The following is a 26,514-nucleotide window of genomic DNA, read 5'->3' as shown; positions in this document are numbered from 1 at the left end:
GAGAAAGCACGTCACACCAAGGGGCTCACATTACTAATGGGATGAGGAACCACCTCACACCACATGGCCCACATCACAATCCGGATGACAAACCACCTCACATCAAAGGGTCCACATCACAAAAGGGATGAGAAAACACCACACACCAACGTACGCAAATCACAAAGAGGTGAGAAACCACCTCACACCAAAGGGCCCACATCACACAGGGGATGACAAAACACCTCACCACAAAGGGCCCACCGTCACAAAGGGGATGAGAAACCACCTGACATCAAAGAGCCCACATCACCAAGGGGAGAACAAAGCACTTCACACCACAGAGCCCACATCACCAAGGTGATGAGAAACCGCCTCACACTAAAGCACCCAAATCACAAAGGGGATGAGAAACCACCTCACACCAAAGGGCCCTCATCACAAGGGGAATGAGAAACCACCTCACACCACAGAGCCCACATCACAATCCGGATGACAAACCACCTCACATCAAAGGGTCCACATCACAAAAGGGATGAGAAAGCACGTCACACCAAGGGGCTCACATTACTAATGGGATGAGGAACCACCTCACACCACATGGCCCACATCACAATCCGGATGACAAACCACCTCACATCAAAGGGTCCACATCACAAAAGGGATGAGAAAACACCACACACCAACGTACGCAAATCACAAAGAGGTGAGAAACCACCTCACACCAAAGGGCCCACATCTCAAAGTGGATGACAAACCACCTCACAGCAAAGGGCCCCCATCACAAAGGGGATGAGAAACCACCTCACACCAAGGGGCTCACATCACTAATGGGATGAGGAACCACCTCACACCACATGGCCCACATCAGCAAGGTGATGAGAAAACACCTCACACCAAACGGCCCACATCACAAAGGGCATGAGAAGCCAGCTCACACAATACGGCCGACATCACAAAGGGGATGAGAAACAACCTCACACCAATGGGCCACTGTCACAAAGGGGATGAGAAACCACCTCACACCAAAGGGCCAACATCACCAAGGTGATGAGAAAACACCTCGCACCAAAGGGCCATCATCATAAAGGGGATGAGAAACCACCTCACACTACAGGGCCCACATCACACAGGGGATGACAAAACACCTCACCGCAAAGGGCCCACCTCAAAATGGGGATGAGAAACCACCTCACACAAATGGGCCACCGTCACAAAGGGGATGAGAAACCACCTGACATCAAAGAGCCCACATCACCAAGGGGAGGACAAACCACTTCACACCACAGAGCCCACATCACCAAGGTGATGAGAAACCGCCTCACACTAAAGCACCCAAATCACAATGGGGATGACAGACCACCTCACATCAAAGGGTCCACATCACAAAAGGGATGACAAAACACCACACACCAACATACGCAAATCACAAAGAGGTGAGAAACCACCTCACACCAAAGGGCCCACATCACAAAGGGAGTGACAAACCACCTCACAACAAACGGTCCACATCACGAAGGGTATGAGAAACCACCTCACACCAATGGGCCCACATCACAAAGGGGATGACAAAACACCTCACAAAGGGCCCACATCACAAAGGGGATGAGAAACCACCTCACCCAAAGAGCCCACATCACAATTGGGATGACAAAACAGCTCACATCAAAGGGGGCACATCACAAAAGGGATGACAAAACACCACACACCAAAGGGCCCAAATCACAAAGGGGATGAGAAACCACCTCAAACCACATGGCCCACATCACCAAGGTGAAGAGAAACCACCTCACACCAAACGGCCCACATCACAAAGGACATGAGAAGCCACCTCACACAACAGGGCCGACATCACCAAGGTGATGAGAAACCACCTCACACCAAAGGGCCCTCATCACAAAGGGAATGAGAAACCACTTCACACCACAGAGCCCACATCACAATGGGGATGACAAACCACCTTACACCACAGGGCCCACATCACAAAAGGGATGAGAAACCTCCTCACAACAAAGAGCCCACATCACCAAGGTGATGATAAACCACCTCACACCACAGACCACATCACCAAGGTGATGAGAAATCACCTCGCACCAAAGGGCCCCGATCACAAAGGGGATGAAAAACCACCTCACACCAAGGGGCCCACATAACCAAGGGGATGACAAAACACCTCACTACAAAGGGCCCACATCACCAAGGGGATCACAAACCACTTCACACCACAGAGCCCACATCACCAAGGTGATGAGAAACCGCCTCACACTAAAGCACCCACATCACAAAGGGGATGAGAAACCACCTCACATAAAAGGGTCCACATCACAAAAGGGATGACAAAACACCACACACCAACGTACGCAAATCACAAAGAGGTGAGAAACCACCTCACACCAAAGGGCCCACATCACAAAGGGAATGACAAATCACCTCACACCAAAGGTCTCACATCACAAAGGGGTTGAGGAACCACCTTACACCAAAGGGCCCACATCACAAAGGGGATGAGAAACCACCTCACACCAAGGGGCTCACAGCACTAATGGGATGAGGTACCACCTCACACTGAAGGGCCCACATCACAAAGGGGATGAGAAATCACCTCACACCAAAGAGCCCTCATCACAAAGTGGATGACACACCACCCCACATCAAACTGTCCACATCAGGAAGGGTATGAGAAACCATCTCACACCACAGGTCCCCAGTGAGAAAGGGGATGAGAAACCACCTCACACCACAGAGCCCACATCACACTGGAGATGACAAACCACCTCACACCAAAGGGCCTACATCACAAAGGGGTTGAGGAACCACCTTACACCAAAGGGCCCAAATCACAAAGGGGATGAGAAAGCACCTCACACAAATGGGCCACCGTCACAAAGGGGATGAGAAACCACCTCACACAAATGGGCCACCGTCACAAAGGGGATGAGAAACCACCTGACATCAAAGAGCCCACATCACCAAGGGGAGGACAAACCACTTCACACCACAGAGCCCACATCACCAAGGTGATGAGAAACCACCTCACACTAAAGCACCCAAATCACAAAGGGGATGAGAAACCACCTCACACCAAAGGGCCCTCATCACAAAGGGAAGGAGAAACCACCTCACACCACAGAGCCCACATCACAATCCGGATGACAAACCACCTCACATCAAAGGGTCCACATCACAAAAGGGATGACAAAACACCACACACCAACGTACGCAAATCACAAAGAGGTGAGAAACCACCTCACACCAAAGGGCCCACATCACAAAGGGGATGAGAAAGCACCTCACACCAAGGGGCTCACATTACTAATGGGATGAGGAACCACCTCACACCACATGGCCCACATCAGCAAGGTGAAGAGAAACCACCTCACACCAAACGGCCCACATCACAAAGGGCATGAGAATCCACCTCACACCAATGGGCCACTGTCACAAAGGGGATGACAAACCACCTCACATCAAAGGGTCCACATCACAAAAGGGAGGACAAAACACCACACACCAACATACACAAAACACAAAGGGGATGAGGAACCACATCAAACCACAGGGCCCACATCACAAAGGGGATGAGAAAACAGCTCACACCAAACCGCCACCATCATAAAGGGGATAAGGAACTATCTCACACCACAGGGCTCACGTCACAAAGGAGATGAGAAACCAGCTCACAGCAAAGAGCCCACATCACCAAGGTGATGAGAAACCACCTCACACCAAAAGGCCCACATCACAAAGGGCATGAGAAGCCACCTCACACAACAGGGCCGACATCACAAAGGGGATGAGAAACCACCTCACACCAATGGGCCACTGTCACAAAGGGGATGAGAAACCACCTCACACCAAAGGGCCAACATCACCAAGGTGATGAGAAAACACCTCGCACCAAAGGGCCATCATCATGAAGGGGATGAGAAACCACCTCACACCACAGGGCCCACATCACAAAGGGGATAACAAAACACCTCACCACAAAGGGCCCACCTCACAATGGGGATGAGAAACCACCTCACACAAATGGGCCACAGTCACAAAGGGGATGAGAAACCACCTGACATCAAAGAGCACACATCACCAAGGGGAGGACAAACCACTTCACACCACAGAGCCCACATCACCAAGGTGATGAGAAACCGCCTCACACTAAAGCACCCAAATCACAAAGGGGATGAGAAACCACCTCACACCAATGGGCCCACATCACAAAGGGGATGACAAAACACCTCACTACAAAGGGCCCACATCACAAAGGGGATGAGAAACCACCTCACCCAAAGAGCCCAAATCACAAAGGGGATGAGAAACCACCTCAAATCACATGGCCCACATCACCAAGGTGATGAGAAACCACCTCACACCAAACGGCCCACATCACAAAGGGCATGAGAAGCCACCTCACACAACAGGGCCGACATCACTAAGGTGATGAGAAACCACCTCACACCAAAGGGCCCTCATCACAAAGGGAATGAGAAACCACTTCACACCACAGAGCCCACATCACAATGGGGATGACAAACCACCTCACACCAAAGGCCCCACATCACAAAAGGGATGAGAAACCTCCTCACAACAAAGAGCCCACATCACCAAGGTGATGAGAAACCACCTCACACCAAAGTGCCCCCATCACAAAGGGTATGACACACCACCTCACACCAATGGACCCACATCACAAAGGGGATGATAAACCACCTCACACCACAGACCACATCACCAAGGTGATGAGAAATCACCTCACTACAAAGGGCCCACATCACCAAGGGGATCACAAACCACTTCACACCACAGAGCCCACATCACCAAGGTGATGAGAAACCACCTCACACTAAAGCACCCACATCACAAAGGGGATGAGAAACCACCTCACACCACAGAGCCCACATCACAATGGGGATGACAAACCACCTCACATCAAAGGGTCCACATCACAAAAGGGATGACAAAACACCACACACCAACGTACGCAAATCACAAAGAGGTGAGAAACCACCTCACACCAAAGGGCCCACATCACAAAGGGAATGACAAACCACCTCACACCAAGGGGCTCACAGCACTAATGGGATGAGGGACCACCTCACACTGAAGGGCCCACATCACAAAGGGGATGAGAAATCACCTCACACCAAAGAGCCCTCATCACAAAGTGGATGACACACCACCCCACATCAAACTGTCCACATCAGAAAGGGTATGAGAAACCACCTCACACCACAGGTCCCCAATGAGAAAGGGGATGAGAAACCACCTCACACCAAGGGGCCCACATCACCAAGGGGATGACAAACCACTTCACACCACAGAGCCCACATCACCAAGATGATGAGAAACCACCTCACACAAATGGGCCACAGTCACAAAGGGGATGAGAAACCACCTCACACCAAAGGGCCCACATCACAAAGGGGTTGAGGAACCACCTTACACCAAAGGGCCCACATCACAAAGGGGATGAGAAACCACCTCACACCAAGGGGCTCACATCACTAATGGGATGAGGAACCACCTCGCACCAAAGGGCCATCATCATAAAGGGGATGAGAAACCACCTCATACCACAGGGCCCACATCACAAAGGGGATGACAAAACACCTCACCACAAAGGGCCCACCTCACAATGGGGATGAGAAACCACCTTACACAAATAGGCCACCGTCACAAAGGGGATGAGAAACCACCTGACATCAAAGAGCCCACATCACCAAGGGGAGGACAAACCACTTCACACCACAGAGCCCACATCACCAAGGTGATGAGAAACCGCCTCACACTAAAGCACCCAAATCACAAAGGGGATGAGAAACCACCTCACACCAAAGGGCCCTCATCACAAAGGGAATGAGAAACCACCTCACACCACAGAGCCCACATCACAATCCGGATGACAAACCACCTCACATCAAAGGGTCCACATCACAAAAGGGAGGAGAAAACACTATACACCAACGTACGCAAATCACAAAGAGGTGAGAAACCACCTCACACCAAAGGGCCCACATCACAAAGGGAATGACAAACCACCTCACACCAAAGGTCCCACATCACAAAGGGGTTGAGGAACCACATCACACCACAGGGTCCACATCACAAAGGGGATGAGAAAACAGCTCACACCAAACCGCCACCATCATAAAGGGGATAAGGAACTATCTCACACCACAGGGCCCACGTCACAAAGGGGATGAGAAACCACCTCACACCACAGGGCCCTCATCACAAAGGGGATGAGAAACCAGCTCACAGCAAAGAGCCCACATCACCAAGGTGATGAGAAACCACCTCACACCAAAGGTTCCACATCTCAAAGGGGATGACAAACCACCTTACACCAAAGAGCCCCCATCACAAAGGGGATAATACACCAACTCACACCAAAGGGCCCACATCACAAAGGGGATGAGAAACCACCTCACAACACAGAGCCCACATCACAAAGGGGATGAGAAACCGCCTCACACCAAAGGGCCCACATCACAAAGGGGATGAGAAACCACCTCAAACCAAAGGGCCCATATCACTAAGGGGATGAGCAACCACCTCGCACCAAAGGGCCCACATCACACTGGGGATGACAAACCACCTCACACCAAAGGGCCTACATCACAAAAGGGTTGAGGAACCACCTTACACCAAAGGGCCCACATCACAAAGGGGATGAGAAAGCACCTCACACCAAGGGGCTCACATCACTAATGGGATGAGGAACCACCTCACACCACATGGCCCACATCAGCAAGGTGAAGAGAAACCACCTCACACCAAACGGCCCACATCACAAAGGGCATGAGAAGCCAGCTCACACAACAGGGCCGACATCACAAAGGGGATGAGAAACCACCTCACACCAATGGGCCACTGTCACAAAGGGGATGAGAAACCACCTCACACCAAAAGGCCAACATCACCAAGGTGATGAGAAAACACCTCGCACCAAAGGGCCATCATCATAAAGGGGATGAGAAACCACCTCACACCACAGGGCCCACATCACACAGGGGATGACAAAACACCTCACCGCAAAGGGCCCACCTCAAAATGGGGATGAGAAACCACCTCACACAAATGGGCCACCGTCACAAAGGGGAGGACAAACCACTTCACACCACAGAGCCCACATCACCAAGGTGATGAGAAACCACCTCACACTAAAGCACCCACATCACAATGGGGATGACAGACCACCTCACCCAAAGAGCCCACATCACAATGGGGATGACAAAACAGCTCACATCAAAGGGGGCACATCACAAAAGGGATGACAAAACACCACACACCAACGTACGCAAATCACAAAGAGGTCTCATCACCAAGGTGATGAGAAACCACCTCACACCAAAGTGCCCCCATCACAAAGGGTATGACACACCACCTCACACCAATGGACCCACATCACAAAGGGGATGATAAACCACCTCACACCACAGACCACATCACCAAGGTGATGAGAAATCACCTCGCACCAAAGGGCCCCGATCACAAAGGAGATGAAAAACCACCTCACACCAAGGGGCCCACATAACCAAGGGGATGACAAAACACCACACTACAAAGGGCCCACATCACCAAGGGGATCACAAACCACTTCACACCACAGAGCCCACATCACCAAGGTGATGAGAAACCGCCTCACACTAAAGCACCCACATCACAAAGAGGATGAGAAACTACCTCACACCACAGAGCCCACATCACAATGGGGATGACAAACTACCTCACATCAAAGGGTCCACATCACAAAGGGATGACAAAACACCACACACCAACGTACGCAAATCACAAAGAGGTGAGAAACCACCTCACACCAAAGGGCCCACATCACAAAGGGAATGACAAACCCCCTCACACCAAAGGTCTCACATCACAAAGGCGGTGAGGAACCACCTTACACCAAAGGGCCCACATCACAAGGGGATGAGAAACCACCTCACACCAAGGGGCTCACAGCACTAATGGGATGAGGGACCACCTCACACTGTAGGGCCCACATCACAAAGGGGATGAGAAATCACCTCACACCAAAGAGCCCTCATCACAAAGTGGATGACACACCACCCCACACCAGATGGGTGTGAAACCCATTGAGGTGGTTTCTCATCCCCTTTGTGATGGACTCTCTTTTCTCATTTCTGTCCACATCAGAAAGGGTATGAGAAACCACCTCACACCACAGGTCCCCAATGAGAAAGGGGATGAGAAACCACCTCACACCAAGGGGCCCACATCACCAAGGGGATGACAAACCACTTCACACCACAGAGCCCACATCACCAAGATGATGAGAAACCACCTCACACTAAAGCACCGACATCACAAACGGAATGAGAAACCACCTCACACCACAGAGCCCACATCACAATGGGGATGACAAACCACCTCACACCAAAGGGCCCACATCACAAAGGGGTTGAGGAACCACCTTACACCAAAGGGCCCACATCACAAAGGGGATGAGAAACCACCTCACACCAAGGGGCTCAAATCACTAATGGGATGAGGAACCACCTCACACCACATGGCCCACATCATCAAGGTGAAGAGAAAACAACTTAAAACCAAACGGCCCACATCACAAAGGGCATGAGAAGCCACCTCACACAACAGGGCCGACATGACAAAGGGGATGAGAAACCACCTCACACCAATGGGCCACTGTCACAAATGGGATGAGAAACCACCTCACACCAAAGGGCCAACATCACCAAGGTGATGAGAAAACACCTCGCACCAAAGGGCCATCATCATAAAGGGGATGAGAAACCACCTCACACCACAGGGCCCACATCACAAAGGGGATGACAAAACACCTCACCACAAAGGGCCCACCTCACAATGGGGATGAGAAACCACCTTACACAAATAGGCCACCGTCACAAAGGGGATGAGAAACCACCTGACATCAAAGAGCCCACATCACCAAGGGGAGGACAAACCACTTCACACCACAGAGCCCACATCACCAAGGTGATGAGAAACCACCTCACACTAAAGCACCCAAATCACAAAGGGGATGACAAACCACCTCACACCAAAGGGCCCACATCACAAAGGGAATGACAAACCACCTCACACCAAAGGTCCCACATCACAAAGGGGTTGAGGAACCACATTACACCAAAGGGCCCACATCACAAAAGGGAGGACAAAACACCACACACCAACATACACAAATCACAAAGAGGTGAGAAACCACCTAACACCAAGGGCCCACATCACAAAGTGGATGAAAATCCACCTCACACCACAGTGCCCACATCACAAAGGGGATGATAAACCACCTCACACCAGAGACCACATCACCACGGTGATGAGAAATCACCTCGTACCAAAGGGCCCCCATCACAAAGGGGATGACAAACCACCTCACACCAAGGGGCCCACATAACCAAGGGGATGAGAAACCATCTGATATCAAAGAGCCCACATCACCAAGGGGATCACAAACCACTTCACACCACAGAGCCCACATCACCAAGGTGATGAGAAACCGCCTCACACTAAAACACCCACATCACAAAGGGGTTGACAAACCACCTCACACCAAAGAGCCCACATCACCAAGGTGATGAGAAACCACCTCACACCAAAGGGCCCACATCACAATGGGGATGAGAAGCCACCTCACATCAAAGGGCCCATATCACAAAGGGGATGAGAAACCACCTCACACCAAAGGCCCACATCAGAAAGGGGATGAGAAACCACCTCACACCAAAAGGCCCACATCACAAAGGGAACGAGAAACCACCTCACACCAAAGGGCCCACATCAGAAAGGGGATGAGAAACCACCTCACACCAAAGGGCCCACATCACAAAGGGACGAGAAACCACCTCACACCAAAGGGCCCACATCAGAAAGAGGATGAGAAACCACCTCACTCCAAAGAGCCCTCCATGGAGAAGGCAGGCAGAAAGGCTTGGAGCCATCTGGGTTGTTTATGGAAGGACGTCTCCCAGACACATGTGCTCAGGGTGGGGTGACCAACTGTCCCCATCTTTCTGGGACTGAAGGTTTTCCAGGGTTGTGGGACTTTTAGAGTTAAAACTGGGAAAGTCCTAGATGTGGAGCTTCTAAAAATGTAGTTCCCTGCATACATGAGATTCACAAGCGATGGAGTCCCGACCTCTTCATCCCTCCAGCCGTCACCATGGGGAGAAACAAGCCGTATAGCCAGCCTGGCGTATGGTTTGGGGGATTCAGGCTGAGTTGTCTTCGGTCACTCCATAGGGTCAGAGTGAACAGGCCAACACTGGTGAACCCACTACCTCCCCCATCAAGCCCTCTTGCAGCAAAGGAAAACTCATTTGAGGCCATGAATATAAAAAAATCACATTCACACACATTCCATACTCATACTTGCACCTTTCTGCGTTGAAGGAAATTGAGTTCCATTTGAAGAGTTGTTGTGAGCACAGAAAAGATGAGTTACAATCTAGAAGTCCGTGCCCAGTGCCAAAGCACACGGGCCCACGGGAAGTACTATGGTGTGGAGACTGCTAGAACCTGTCCTGGGGCCCAGGCTCTGGGGGCATGGCTTACACTGATCATGCCATTTTATGCTCCTGACAGCCCTGAGAAGGGGCTCCATTTCACAGAGGAGGACCCAACGCTTTCAGGATCAGGGTAACCTGCCCAAGGTCACACCAATAGTGAGTGGTAGACCCCAAGGTCACACCAACAGTGAGTGGTGGACCCCAAGGTCACACCAATAGTAAGTGGTGGACCCCAAGGTCACACCAACAGTGAGTGGTGGACCCCAAGGTCACACCAATAGTGAGTGGTGGACCCCAGGTCTGTCTGACTCCAGAGGCCATCCTCTTAAACCCACGCTCTGCTGCTTTTGTGCTCCAGGGACAGAAGACCTGGGTGGGTCCTGATACTACTGCTTAATAGCTGTGTGACCTAGGACAAGATACTTCATTCTCCAAACCTCAGTTTCTCTGCTTGCAAGATGGGGATAGAAGTAGTGCTGACTTCATCAGGTTATGTGGAAAGTTCTAATCCATAATAAGCTCTCCATGAATGCCAAGGGCAAAGGAGAAGGCAATCCAGGAGTGCAGTGCAGAGGTGGTATGAGCGAGCCAGACTGGCAGTGAGGGGAGCTAACAGGCAGAGGCTGAAGGCTGGGGCGTCAGCCCGATGGATCTCAACCCTGGCTGTGTGTCAGGATCATCTGGGGAGTCACACCTCAAACCAGGTAATTATGAATATCTGAAAGTAGGACCCAAGCATCGGTATTTCTGCAAATCCCCAGGTGACTCCAGTGTGCAGCCAGAGTTGAAAGCCATTGGCCTAGCCCTTTGCTCTTAGACGTGAGGACCTTCGAGAAGCATGGGTGTCACTGGGAGCGTGTCGGAAATGCAGAATCTCGGACCCACCTCAGATCTGCTGAATCGGAATCTGCATTTGAGCAAGATCCCTGGGTGATTCGTGTGCACATTACTTTTTAAAATTTTGATTAATTAATTTTTTTGGCCACACCACACAGCATATGGGATCTTAGTTCCCCGACCAGGGATTGCACCTGTGCCCCCTGCAGTGGAAGCACGGAATCCTGACCACTGGACTGCCAGGGTAGTCCCTTGTGTGTACATTAAATTCTAAGCATCCCTGGGCTAGCCTGTGGGTCACAGATGGGGAAAATCAGCAAAATGCCAGGCTTTGAACCCCATTAAAAGCCAAAGTGCAAGTGAGGGGGGAAATGAGGGGCGGCTATTTACAGCAATCATTCACAGATAAGCTCATCTCCTGGCAAATGCAAAGGGCAAGGGTGGGGTAGGTCTCTATATGTTTAAACTTCAATGAATCCACGATCGCGGACACTCAGGAAGTCGGGGATTCTACCAGCCGCCCAGTGTTTGCTCATCCACCACTGTATCAGCCAGAAGACTAACATTATCTGGTGTCAACAATGCATGTGGCCTGGTATTAGCAGGAAGATATCAGCCTGCATGAAGCCTTGGAATCATGATAGGGAAATAATTCCCAAAGGGCCTTTTCCTCACCTAGAATGAGCAGCTCTTCATCGTTGGGCAAACAGGGGCTGCTGAGGCAGGGTCTGAGGAGAGTGGGTGGTGGCTGGGGTCCCAGCAGGGCTATGAGCTCAACCTCTGTGACAGAGCTTGGGGCAGCCTCTGTTGTGGCCCCACAAACAGGACTTTCTGGGGAGGGAAAAGGGGTCTACAACGTCTGGACCATGAAGGAATGGTATAAAGTAAATTTTTTAAAAATAAATGTATTTATTTATTTTTGACTGTGTTGGGTCTTCGTTGCTGTGCACGTGGCTTTCTCTAGTTGCGGCGAGCGGGGGCTACTCTTCGTTGCAGCGCGCAGGCTTCTCATTGCAGTGGCTTTTCTTGTTGCAGAGCACGGGCTCCAGGCGCAGGGTCTTCAGTAGTTGTGGCTCGTGGGCTCTAGAGCGCAGATTCAGTAGTTGTGGCACATGGGCTTAGCTGCTCCACGGCATGTGGGATCTCCCCTGACCAGGGCTCGAACCCGCGTCCCCTGCACTGGCAGGTGGACTCTTAAGCACTGTGCCACCAGGGAAGTCCTATAAACTAAATTTTAATCAGTATTTACTATCTCTGGTAATCCCGATGGGTTCAACATCATTTGATAAAAGGCAGCTGGAAAGCAGATTCTACATCTTATACCGAAAGCATTCAAGAAGACAGTATAAACACGAAGACTCAGTTTTAAAAAGCAGTTCAGTCTGGTTCAATATTCACCGTTATCTTAGCAGAGGCAATTCTTTGGGTTGGCCTTTGATAATCTAATCAAAGCTATGGACCCTCTCTCTAAAAAATGGACATAGGGCTTCCCTGGTGGTGCAGTGGTTAAGAATCTGCCTGCCAATGCAGGGGACACGCGTTCGAGTCCTAGTCCGGGAAGATCCCATATGCCGTGGAGCAACTAAGCCCATGCTCCACAACTACTGAATCTGTGCTCTAGAGCCCGCGAGCCAGAACTACTGAAGCCCACGTGCCTAGAGCCCATGCTCTGAAACAAGAGAAGCCACCGCAACGAGAAGCCTGCGCACCGCAACGAAGAGTAGCCCCTGTTCGCCACAACTAGAGAAAGCCTGCGCACAGCAACAAAGACCCAATGCAGACAAAAATAAATAAAAATAAATACATTAAAATAAAATGGACATAAACACAAACTACCTACAGAAAGTACCGGCAACTTCAGGGAAGCCACAGACCCCTGAATCACTTCCTTGAATCCATCTTAGAGTGTCCTGGAGCAGACCAAAATGGAATTGTGCTGGTTTGCTTCCCACCATTCATTAGCACTTCTGATAATGCCACATTTATTTCTTTCGGGGTCCACCTACGCCCAGTTCCTGGACTCAAGGTTGGAACATGTGACCTGGGGCTGAGCCACGCAGTGCATCCCATACTCCTGGCTACAGTGACTGGCCAAGGGGTAGACACATGGACCCATACATAGGATCCATAGACTTATTGGATAGACCAATAAGTCTCAGAGAAAATTAAAGGAAGGCCCTTTACTCTTTCCTATTGATGTGGAACAGGAAGGCTGTAGCCGCAGCAGCGAGGAGCTGGCAGTTGCCACCTTGGGATCACAGGGAAGAGTCTGTGTGCTAATGGACTCAACACGGAGCAAGCAGAGCCCAGAAATTAAGAGAGAAACCAGGTCCTGAACACGACATTTGAGCCTTGAAGTCCTGTCAGATCTATCTTTGGATGGTTTAGTAAACAAAACCATAAGCCCATGCTTAAAGCAGCTTGAGTCACATGCAACAGAAAGTGCTCAGGTGGGTAATCTTCATTAACTCATTGGATAGCCTGATGGCCCTTCATGCAGCTACCAGTTAAACAAATAATGTCACTACACAAGTGTTCTTTATGACTTGTTTTGGCCTTTCAGTTTCAGTAAATCTCTTCATCCCTACAGTTACTCCTCTGCTTATCCCAGACTCCTGTATAAATAAACCCTTTCTTTTTTTTTTTTTTTTTTTTTTAAATATATATATATTTATTTATTTATTTATGGCTGTGTTGGGTCTCCGTTTCTGTGCGAGGGCTTTCTCCAGTTGTGGCAAGCGGGGGCCACTCCTCATCACGGTGCGCGGGCCTCTCACTATCGCGGCCTCTCCTGTTGCGAAGCACAGGCTCCAGATGCGCAGGCTCAGTAGCTGTGGGTCATGGGCTTAGTTGCTCCGCAGCATGTGGGATCTTCCCAGACCAGGGCTCGAACCCGTGTCCCCTGCATTGGCAGGCAGACTCTCAACCACTGCGCCACCAGGGAAGCCCAATAAACCCTTTCTGATACAAGTTTCCTTCACTTACATGTACCAGTGATGTTTATCATGTACCACAGAATTGCAAATAGTGATATCATATTGCAATAGGTGAATTGTGTAAATCTGATTAAAGCAGCCTAACCTGAGGTCCCAATTTTGGACCTCAATACTTAACAACACAAGTATTCTGAAATCAAATGGTTCAATGCTATAATTGTCATTAAATGCAACTTTAAGCAAGATCATTCTTTTTTTTTTTTTTTTCACACACACACACACTGTATTTTATTTTTACAAGAGATAAATAGACTGACACCAAGCATTGTAAATGGATGACCACAACAAAAGCAACAATGATTGCAATTACCAAACACGAAACACACTCATACTATGTCATAATATTGACATTCAGTCCAGTAATCCCCCACTGTAACAGCTCCTTTACTTAAGCAAGATCATTCTTAGGCCTCAACGATACACATGTTATTTTTTTTTCAGATTACAGAATGTTGATTTCTAGCAAGCCAGAGTGGGAAGAGGCTTCAGCCAGCCAGATCCCAGATTTAGGTGAATTCTCTTCAGCCCTGTGAAAAAGGTTGTGCCATGCAATAAAGCCAGGCAGACCTGAGATAAAATTTGGCTCCTCCAATTTACTAACTCATGCTGCATCCGAGTCTCCGGTTCCCCATCTATAAAAATGGATGTATTCACCACTATATATAAAATAGATAAACAACAAGGACCTACTGTATAGCACAGGGAACTATATTCAATATCTTCCATTAACCTATAATGGAAAAGAATCTGAAAAATTATAGATATATATGTATATGTATAACTGAATCAGTTTGCTGTACACCAGAAACTAACACAACACTGTAAATCAACCATACGTCAATAAAAAATAATTCATCAAGCTTAAGACTTTAAAATTGCACTGTGTGTAACTTATACCTCAATTTTTTAAAACACAGACTAATATATATATATACATACCATATGCACATTGTATATACACACATATATAGTATATGTATGTATTTTATATATATAATATATATGCCTGTATGTAGCTATTTTATAAATATATGTATTATGTACTACATACATGCTACCATTTCCAAGTCTAATCAAGAAATTATTCTTGGGCTTCCCTGGTGGCGCAGTGGTTGAGAATCTGCCTGCCAATGCAGGAGACATGGGTTCGAGCCCTGGTCTGGGAAGATCCCACATGCCAGGGAGCAACTGGGCCTGTGAGCCACAACTACTGAGCATGCACATCTGGAGCCTGTGCTCCACAACGAGAGGCCGCGACTGTCAGAGGTCCGCGCACCGCGATGAAGAGTGGCCCCCGCTTGCCCCAACTAGAGAAAGCCCTCGCACAGAAACGAAGACCCAACACAGCCATAAATAAATAAATAAATAAATAAAAAGAAATTATTCTTTTGGCTACCTTTTTTTAAAGATTTTTTTGATGTGGACCGTTTTCAAGTCTTTATTGAATTTGTTACAATACTGCTTCTGTTTTATGTTTTGGTTTGCTTTTTTTTTTTGGCTGTGAGGCATGTGGGATCCTAGTTCCCCATCCAGGGATCGAACCCACACCACCTGCATTGGAAGGCAAACCACTGGACCACCAGGGAAGTCCCTTGGCTACTTTTACTCCTGGCAGTTTTGATTTTTGTTTTCCTCAAAATCAGTCTCCTTTTCTTCTCTTTAAATTTTGATTTTATTAATATGATTCTACTGTTGGCAAAAATATATTTTAAGCTTTTAACTTTAGCTATTTTCTAAATAGCTGACTCATCAGGAGTCATATAGTACTACTCTCAAACACACCAGGGATCAAGACCATTTTGCTCAAACACACTGCATAACCTTCCTCCTTCTGAGATCTTGCTGCCTCCCCAGGATCCACCAGAAGTGGGCAAGGTCTTCTTTGTCTCAGACCTCCGTGCCTTCACACATGCTGTTCCCTATGCCTGGAAAACCCTTCCTTCTTTCTTGGCATGTCTGACTTCCATACGTCCTTCAAAACCTAACCAGCCTTCTTGGTATCCTCGCCCTTTCCTTTATCTGCTTTCCATGCATGGCCTCTGTGTCAGAATTCTTCCCACTGAACTCTGTCTGTTTTCAACTCTGTGAATTTCTCCAGCTCATCTCCAGAGACATGTCTGCGTGGGCTTTACTTCCCCTTCCATTAGTGCCCAGCAAACAGAGGGGCCGCAGTTTGTCAGAACATGACCCCCAAATGGATAGAAAAACCTTAAGTTCAACTGAAATATAACAGTTTTACAGGGTTTTCATAAATAAGAAATTTCCAATATTGCAAAAATTCATCTGGAGACTGAGGAAATGAAGTGTTCATAAAAACAGAAGTGCTGTGAATGCAACGGTGTAAATGAGAAGCTTCTCTTTTCTATGAAAACTAATTGCCCCCCAGGGGCTGATGGCAAAAAAAGGAGCAATGAAGGATGTCAGAATTATTTATAAAGATCTGGCTCCTGTAGCTTTGATAAATTTATCATGAAATGCCCTACAGAACCTCAACCCCAGCGGGAGCCTGTTGCTTCTGTGATCACAACTTGAGATGTGTTTAAGGTTCTGCCTCGGGCTGGGTTTCAGAAACATCAAATGCCTGAATTTATGTGTGTGTGTGTGTGTGTGTGTGTGTGTGTGTGTGTGTGTGTGTGTGTGTGTGTAAAAGAAGTCGTAAAAGCTTTGGAGAACTAGAGAACTATTTGGAAATATATCTCATCAGGGACTGCAAGTCTTTGAAATATCTATTCCAAATCCCCACTCATTTTTTCCTCCGTACAGCTCCTGGGTAGAAAGACACAGAAGACCTGCTATTGTGAATTTAAATTCAGGCTTCCTGGAAATCTGGTGGATGTTAGTGATTCTTGGGGATAAACAGATAAAATCTCTGAGTAAAAACCTCAATTCCACCCAAGATTCATGATCCCAGAGATGTATCCAACTCATCTACCTTCCTCCATGTTGCCACCAACTCCAGTCCTCTGGGGCTTTCCTTCAATGTATGAAGTATTTTTGATAAATAAGTTGAAAGAAGAGGAAGAAGGAAGTCAGGTGGAGGTAATCATCATCTGAGCATCTCTGGACCCTCTCCAGGTACTTCTGGGAAGACATAAATGTTAACAGGACCTGAAAGTAACATCTCTCCATAAATTCATGGAAAACAGCATCTTGCTACTTCTGATTCTACTCTCCTCTAACGGAACTTGGCTCTACGAACCATGAAGCTCCCAGTGTCCAGGCAGGAGGACAAAAGGAAAGGAAACCCTGAGTAGTTGTATGATCTTGGTGCAAGGATGTTAAAATGGGGCTCCTCTGGCCTCAGTTTCAGAAGATGCTTCACTATGTTAACCACAAGATAGCCAAGTCAATATGAGACACAGCCTTCCAATACACAAACTTACCAAGTTAAGTGGGAACCCTCAGCTGGATCAAGGATGTCAAACAAGATGAAAGTATGGAAAGAGGTATGATTTGAGGAGGAATTCTTTGGAGAAAACTGTGCTGGGACCTCAAGAGCTTAGATGGAATGCTACCTCCATTGCTTTTGGTCTAGAGAGAGAGGGCTTCAGTGGGAATATCCAGAAGGCTTTTGGGTTCTCTGAGCTGGGGAGCAACATGGTCTAGAGCAGTACTCCTGCCTGGGAAATCAAGGGGGGGTGTGTGTGTGTCCTGTGGACCAGATGTGGGCCCTGTTGAGTCTTACTGAATTATATCTCGATAAAGCTGTTACTTTAAAAGAGAAAGAGAGAGAAAGAAAGAGAGAGAGCAGTGGGGTACCTCAGTCTTTGAGCCAAACAGGCCTGTGCTGATACCAGCTCCATCACTTACTGGCCATGTGGAAATCTCTCGAAGCCTCTGTTTCCTTACCTGTAAAGTAGGGACTTAAATACCTACTATACAGGCTTATTGTGAGGACTGAGACTGAATAAGATCAGGTGTATGAGCTGCTAAATATGCCGTAAGAACACAGGATAGAGCACATAATAAGTGGATGCTAATAGTAATATTAATAATAGTATTAAAGGATGTGACGTGCATGGCCTCAGAGGTCTTTTCATTCATTCATTCACTCGTTCATTCATTCATTCATTGAGTGAATACATACCAAGGGCTACCCTGTGCCTGACAATGTTCACAGCACTGGGGATATGGCAATGAACAAATCAGGGGAAAAAAAATCCTACAATGGAATACTATTCAGCTGAACAAAAAGAATGAAATTTTGCCATTTGCAGCAACATGGGTGGACTTGGAGGGCATTATACTAAGTGAAATAAGTCAGACAGAGAAAGACAAATACTGTACGATATCACTTATATGTAAAATCTAAAACGTACAACATGGGACTTCCTTGGTGGTCCAGTGGCTAAGACTCCGTGCTCCCAATGCAGGGGACCCGGGTTCGATCCCTGGTCAGAGAACTAGATCCCACATGCCACAGCTAAGAGTTCGCATGCCACAACGAAGATCCTGTGTGCCGCAACTAAGACCCAACACAACCAAATAAATAAATATTAAAAAAAAAAAGTACAACAAGCTAGTGCATATACAAAAAAGAGGCAGACTCACTGTTATAGAGAATAAACTAGTGTTTACCAGTGCAGAGAGAGAAGAGGGGAGGGGCAATACAGGGGTGAAGGAGTGGGAGGTACAAACATTTGGGTGTAAGATAGGCTACAAGGATGCATTATACAACACGGGGAATACAGCCAATATTTTGTAATAACTGCAAACTTAAAAAAATTATGTTATATTTTATTTTTATTATTATTTTAAAATTTTATTGGCATATAGTTGGTTTACAATGTTGTGTTAGTTTCAGGTGTACAGTAAAGTGATTCAGTTATACATATACATATATTCATTCTTTTTCTGATTCTAAAAATTATATTTAAAAAACTCCTGGTCTTGTGGAGCTTACATTCTAGAAGGGGGAGAAATACTACACAGACAGACAGACGTGGCAAATATCAGACAGGGACAGACGAAGGCCTCCAGGCCTTCTCAGAGCAGCTCGTTTTCAGGTTTTGCATTTCAGCCTTTAAATGAGGTTTCCCTTGAACCCATAATCCTCAAGGCTACAATCCTCAAGTTTGCAAAACTTCTGCCCATGGTATTCCCAAGATACTCCAAGCTGCATCTTGGGGCAAACTTGGCATCTCAGGCATAACTATTCTTTCCATATTTGATGCTAATGACCTGACTTAAAACAGGCCCTCCGGAAACAGAGACACATGTAGAGAACAAACGTATGGACACCAAGGGGGGAAAGCAGCGGGGGTGGTGGTGGGATGAATTGGAAGATTGGGATTGACATATATACACTAATATGTATAAAATAGATAACTAATAAGAACCTGCTGTATAGCACAGGAAACTCCACTTCGCTGTACAGTAGAAACTAACACAACATTGTAAAACAATTATACCCCCCCCCCAAAAAAAACAGGCCCTCTTACAAAATCGATTTTCCCATCACTTTCAGAGAAAGCTATACTTCCCAGCAAACACAGTTCCAAGTAGTCATCGAGATTCATGCTGATAATAGGGCCTCATGTCTCTCTGATTCAGTTTGGATCTTTCAAAACGCCTTGATTAAATTTGGCTCTTCTGAAATGTCAGTGGCTTTGACTCAGGAAGTGTGAATTCTCAGCAAGTCTGCCAAGTGTAGGACGCTTCCCTTCATCACACATTCACTTTCTTCAGTGACTGAGACCTATGTCTTACACAAATGAGTGCATTTTTAGCCTGATGGCCGAGGAAGAACTCTTACCAGAATTAAATTCCCATTTCCCTTTGTCTTGCAGGCTCACTGTGCCATGTGGGGACGTCATGCCCAGGTCCCCTCAGTCTCCTGAGCCTGGCAGTGCGGGTTCCCAGCTCACTCGGCAGCGACGCTTGAATGACAAGGGGATGTTGAGGCAACATCTACCGGAGGGTGTCCTTGGCTGTGATAAAGCACTTCTCAGTTTTCAGGAGTCTCTGCAGGCTCCTTTGTCTTCTCTCCCTCCCGAGCTCATGGCAGAGAGATGGGCTACAATTCTGATTCTCTGATGCGATGCATTTGACTGATAGAACAGACACAATGACAGTCCCCTCTGGGAAGCAGCTCCGAGAGTTGACTGCTGTATTTTCTGACAGATGACAAGGGAGGAGGATATGAATGGACCAGGTACACCTGTCCTTTAATAGCCTGACACCTGGAACAACCAGCACCCCAGTGGCCGTGGAAACAAAGAACAGGGTTGGGATGGGAATAGTGCTGAGACTGTGGGGAGATTTCCCTGAGACCCTCTGTGTGTTGCTGGGGAACACGTGGAAATATTAGCTGCATTTCCTCGTGTGTCCTTGTTCTTTCTCAGCCCAATAGCTAAGACCTCCCACAGGGGCAGGATGAGAGAACAAGAAAGTCAAAACCTTGGCTTGGCTTTTAAACGTCAAAAGTCATTCTGAGTTGTAAGAAACTGAAGGACTTGGCATGAAATTTACAGATCATCTAGAAACTTTGAAGACTTGTGATAGCTCAGGGCCAGTTTTCCCTGCCCCAGAGGAGAGGAGGGTCCCAGGATCAAAGAAGGGACAGCCTCTGGGGAGTCATGTGGGCAGCAAGGGAGGTGGACACTGGGGCTTTCCCTGGAAATGGCGTTGCTCCTCCACCACCCGCTAGGTGGAAACTGCGGGGGGGGGTTTCCTAGGGACCTAGGGACCAGGGGGATAGGACAGGGACCTCAGACAGGCATGGGGTCCACGCCTAAGGTTGCAGATAAAACACAATACTAGGGACAGACTAAAAAATCACTCATTGTTTACCTGAAATTCAAATTTAACTGGGTGACCTGTATTTTTATGTGCTAAATCTGGCAGCCCTACTACTGGGAGAATCTAAAAGGCCCCCTCACTCTGAGCTTGAAGAGGGAGACACAGGCAAGGAAGGGTCGCAGGACACAGCAGTCTGGGGTGCATCGCCACCCCGTGGCCAGCAGCTGGGGAAGCAAAATGTTTGCTCTGCATCCCAGGGAGCCCCAGAGCCAGCCGCCGGGGTAAGGTTTCAGAAATCAGATGAGAACACAGCTGCCACCTGCAGGGGCACTTCCCTCAGAGCACCAGAGCAGATTGATGGTGGGACTCAGACCAGATTTTCACACACACACACACACACACACACACACATGCACACACACACCGTATGTGTGCCTCTGTGCAAAAATCCCCCACGGATCAAGCCCTGTGCCAGTTGGTGCACTTTTATGCTTAATACTTTCTAAATGCATTATTCTTTCCTTTGTCAGGCCCTCTACCCTTGCAACTACCCCGTAAGGTAGGTGTTTTTTATCTCTATTTTCCTGATGAGGCAATATAGACAAAGAAGTTAGGTGAGTATCCCAGAGTCACCTTGCTGGCAGGTGGCAGAACTGAGGTGTGAGGCCGGCTGTTTAGTTCCGGAACCCGCACTCTCAACCTCCACGGGCTTGGCCTGAGGAATTCCGGAGCAGGAGGCCACTGTCGCAGGTCTATGACCTAGGGCAGCCCGGGCAACGACACTCCCAGGACTGTGGAGAGGGCCAGCCCAGCCCGAAAGATGCTCGGGGTCTCCAGCCATCCCTCCTGTCAGCCCTGGCCTGCCGGGAATGTAGGGATACACCAGGACACAGGAAGGAGGATTAAGAGATGAGCTTTAGACACTGAGGACGGGCACAAAAGGGAGTAATGGCCCCAGAAGAGAACCAGCAATGCCTCCCTCACAAATCCCCACATACTCTAAGCCAGGACACAGAGACCCTCTGATCTGGAGTGGAAGGAATTTGCAGGGGTGGTGGAAGCTGTTTCCTCCAGGTACAAAAGACATCAGTGTCTTGTAGAAGACTCTCCCAACAGAGTCTTAGGGCCCCAGGTCATGAACTCTGGAAAACTGGCAAGGATTTGGGGTGACCTGATCATGAAGCAACTCCCTTTGTATTTCTTCTGATTTTACTATCTTCCCAACACTCAGTCTCTGCCACAGGCTGTGGCCAATGACAGTAATGTGGGAGTAGAATGTAACACACATTGGGGCTTCCCTGGTGGCGCAGTGGTTGAGAATCTGCCTGCCAATGCAGGGGACACGGGTTCAAGCCCTGGTCTGGGAAGATCCCACATGCCGCGGAGCAACTAGGCCCGTGAGCCACAACTACTGAGCCTGTGCGTCTGGAGCCTGTGCTTTGCAACAAGAGAGGCCGCGATAGTGAGAGGTCCGCGCACCGCGATGAAGAGTGGCCCCCACTTGCTGCAACTAGAGAAAGCCCTCGCACAGAAACGAAGACCCAACACAGCCATAAATAAATAAATAAATAAATAAACCCAAAGTTTAAAAAAAAAAAAAAGAATGTAACACACATTGGTGTTAGACATGGAATAGCATGATGGTTAGGTAAGAGAGGCTCTGAAGCTGGCCTGCCTGTGTTCAAATGCCAGCTCTGCTGGGTGACATTGGACAAGCTCCTGAACCTCTCTGTGCCTCAGTTTCCACATCTGGAAAATAGCTGGATAATAGCACGTGCTTCACAATCTTTCTGAGGAGCAAATGAGATAATATATGTAAAGATCTTAGAGCAGGCCTGAAACATAAAAGCCCTCAAGAAGTTAAGATTCTGGGAGAGTAGGGCTTAGTTTAAAAGCTGTTGCAGTGACACAATTAGTTCTGAGTCTGAGGGAGGAAACTGAGGCATAATTCTAGCCCCTTGTCCAAGGCCTGGAGTCGCTAAGTAGCAGAGCAGTAATTCCCATTTTATCTGGATGGCTCCAAAGCCAGGGCTCCATTCCTTACACCCTCCTCTTTCTATTTACATCGAGTAAACTGGGCTAAGCGGTGTCCTGAGGCCTCAGGAACTTGGCGCCACTGCCACCTGGTGGTGATGCTGCCACATGGCCCGTGGCTGGGACTCCCACTGAAGGCAACCAGAGGTGAAGGTAAGTCCTCAGAACTGAGGACTCCCAAGGGGCAGCTTGACCAGTGAAATGAGACAGGTCCCCAAAGCCTCTCTGGAAACCTTGTCCACAGAGGGCTCAAGATTCTCGATATTAGAATCTCTCCTTCTTGAAAAGGCTCTTTGAGACAAATGCTTGCCAAGGTCTACATGTGTGATTAGTTGTTTAATCAGATTAGCCAGCTCTTGGGCAGGAGAAAAGTCAAGGGGATGGGACAGGTACATTTTGATGGAGAAGATGCATTCAGAAGGACTTAAAGCATAGGACTCACCTAAAGAGGTCAGATTTGGGCTTCTGTATATTCACAATGCAGGTGCTTAGCATGATCCGAGGGTGGCCTCCCTGAACAGCTTGGGCTCTGGTGGGGAGAAGGGGTGCAGTATTAGAACTCTTTCTGTTTCATGTGACAGAAGGCCAGCAGACACTGGCTTAGGCAAAGAAGGGAGCTGTATCTCAGAAACTAAAAAGTCCATGGGCAAATCGGCTTCAGGTACCTACTGTATAGCACAGGGAACTCTACTTCACTTCGCTGTACAGTAGAAAATAATACAACATTGTAAAACAACTGTACCCCAATTTAAAAAAAAAAAAAGGCTTCAAGGAAAAAAAAGTCTGCCTTAGGTGCATCTGGATCCAGGGACTCAAATAATGTCAGCACATATGTCTCTCATCATCTCTTGGGTCTGATTTCCTGTGTCCTGGCTCAACTCTCAGGCAGGTCAATATGGCCACAACAGCAGCAGGCTTATATTTTCCTGGCTTACTAGCAGAGAAACACACTTTTGTCCCAGAGTTCTGGCAAAAGTTCCAGGGCTGGTGCTCACTGGCTCAGCTTGAGGCATGTGACCATCAGCAAGGCTCTCACTGGTCAGGCCTAGGGCATGTACCCGCTACTGGAGCCAGAGTAAGGCTGACCCCCACTCAACCACTGAACCATGTGGGCCAAGACTAGGGCAGCAGTAGTTTCCACCCCAGTAATCAAGAGGGTGCTACCAGAAGGTCACGTGTTCTACATGGATATATTTTTCACCGTGACATCAGGAGGACTAAGGAAGAGTCTCCAATAGCTGAGTGGCCAGCATGTGCCAGGCTAGAGCAGCCTGGCCCTGATAAAATACATCCAGCCCCTCCACATGAAGGGGAGGCCACGACCCCAACCCTACTCTGGCCGCAGATTAAGGGATCCTCAGGCCCAAGCTTCCCCATGAGTTGACGCTTCTCTGAGACCAGGGATGGGACCTTTCTTTAATGCACACAGTTGTGTACTTTCCTGGGGCAAGTCCCCCTCTCCTGGTCCTCTGGTGGTGCCCAGTTGTCCTCAAATGTGGCCTTGACTCTAGCCTGCAAGGCCTCTACCCTCTACTACTCCCTTCTTGCTCCCCAGCTGTAGGTTACACACACACACACACACACACACACACACACACACACACACACACGCAATCCCGCCTCCACCACCAGTTCCAGACCTCCCCTCCCTGACGCTCCGTCCCCTTCAGAGCAGTGTTCCCACTGAGCGCCTCCTCTGGGCTGCATCACTCAGAGAGCCTAAGCCCAGCCTGCGGCCTCCACTCACACCCTAACTCATCCCTGCAGAAGATTCTGGTCTCCTCAACCACTCTGAGGGCTCCCAGGGCAGGGGCTGAGCTTCCTCCTTGCCTCGTCACCCCTTTCAAGGCAGAGGACAGAGATGTCTACGCACCTCAAGGGCGGATAAATCATCTCATATCTGGAGCAAATTATCTCATGTCATGAGGCAAGAGAGCCAACAGCCAATCCAGCGTGGCTCCCCAGAAGCAGCAACGGGTGTCAGGATTCACCTGGGCGGCAGCAGAACTGCTGAACCTGTCTGGGCCCCTGGCCCCATCTTTCTGGGCCCTGTCCCATCCCAGGCAAGAAGGGGCCGAGGGGCAGGAGGAGATGACAAGTGACTTGGGCCTAGGCAGGGTCCAGGATAAAGGGGAAGTAAGAGAGAGGCATGTGCAGCTGAGGCTATTTTTACCCAGATCTGAGCAAAAAGAAGTGTGGGCTGCTCTGGCCAGTTAGTCCCATCCCTTGGTGCCTGGCCACAAAGTCAAGAGACCTGAGGGCGGGGCTGTGTCTCCCCTCAGAGGGGTTCCCTGAGGCAGGGCTGCTTCTGATCTCAATACCGGGCTCCGTGAGGCAGGGCAGTGTCTCCCCCCTTAGACTGGGGATCTTCGAGGGAAGGGCTGTGTTTTTTCAGAGTCGGGCTCCCTGATTTAGGGCTGTGTCTCCCCTCTGACTGGAGCTCCTTGAGGACAGGGTCATGTCTCGCCTCAAATTCCTGTTCCCTGAGGAAGGGCTGTATCTCTTCCTCACTGTGGACGCTCAAGGACAGGGCTGTACTGCCACAGAGTGGGGCTCCCTGAGCGAGGGCTGTGTCTCCCCCTCAGACTGTGCTTCTTGGAGAGCAGGGCTGTGTTTCCTCGTAGTGGGGCTCCCTGAGGTAGGGAGGTGTCTCCCCTCAGTCTGGGGCAGCACCCACCGGATTGGGAGCCAGAGGGCGGGATGGGAAGAGGACAGGCAGACGTGAGAACTTCCCACAGGGGTCCTGGAGACTCCCAGCCTTGAGGCCCTGGCCCCTCTCTAGGGACTGTGGACTTGGACACTCAGGCACTGCCTGACGGGAGCCAGCCACACATTCTCACGCCCTGTGACAGGCAAGGTGGATCGGGGTCAGAAGTCAGGCTAGGCTGATGCCCATATTGAGAAGTTAGGTATGATCCTGGGGTCATGGGTCACTCTGGATAGAGGCCCATGATCAGGATCAAAGGTTACTTTTAATCGAGACCCATGATAAGGGTCAGGGGTCAGGTCAGAGTCAGGGATCAGTCTAAGATCATGTGTAACTCTGGGTGGAGGCCTTAGATCATTAGGGATCAGCCTGTGATCAAGGGTCAGATTTGGCCTAGAGTCAAAGATAGGTCTAAGCAGGATAGGCTTGCTGGAGGAGCTCCATCTCTCTTGCTGTCCAATCATCACCACTCTGGGCCTATCATCCCAGGTCTTCCCAGAAGTCTTCCCAGAGGGGGTGACTGACACGGACTCAAGCCCTGAAGCATGACAAAGACTGCCCTGAGAGACGTGTGGAGGAAGGCGTTCCTGACAGAAGGAACAGCACAGGCAATGCCAGGGAGGCATGAAAGAGCTTGGTGTTCTACAAGGCAGAGCCCAAGGCTTGGGCAGGGGTGGGGAAGAGTATCCAAGGCCAGACTAAGGAGGGGCTG

The 26,514-nt window shown here is 48.9% G+C and overlaps 1 long non-coding RNA gene across 2 annotated transcripts; it reads right to left on the bottom strand.

Moving 5' to 3' along the window:
- Positions 1-6,409: 6,409 nt before the first annotated feature.
- Positions 6,410-9,691, bottom strand: LOC118903932. Of its 2 annotated transcripts, XR_005021900.1 has the most exons (4): positions 9,569-9,691; positions 9,227-9,269; positions 8,928-9,056; positions 6,410-6,488 (listed from the first exon to the last, which is right to left on the bottom strand). It is a non-coding gene; the product is annotated as an uncharacterized LOC118903932 (long non-coding RNA). The 2 variants fall into 2 exon arrangements; XR_005021901.1 differs by lacking the exons at positions 6,410-6,488; positions 8,928-9,056 and adding an exon at positions 8,300-8,367.
- Between the last annotated feature and the right edge of the window lie 16,823 nt (positions 9,692-26,514).

The sequence above is a fragment of the Balaenoptera musculus genome, chromosome 11, assembly GCF_009873245.2.
Source record: "Balaenoptera musculus isolate JJ_BM4_2016_0621 chromosome 11, mBalMus1.pri.v3, whole genome shotgun sequence".
NCBI classification, from domain to species: domain Eukaryota; kingdom Metazoa; phylum Chordata; class Mammalia; order Artiodactyla; family Balaenopteridae; genus Balaenoptera; species Balaenoptera musculus.
The sequence above is the reverse complement of the archived record's forward strand: the minus strand, read 5'-3'. Positions and strand labels throughout refer to the sequence as shown.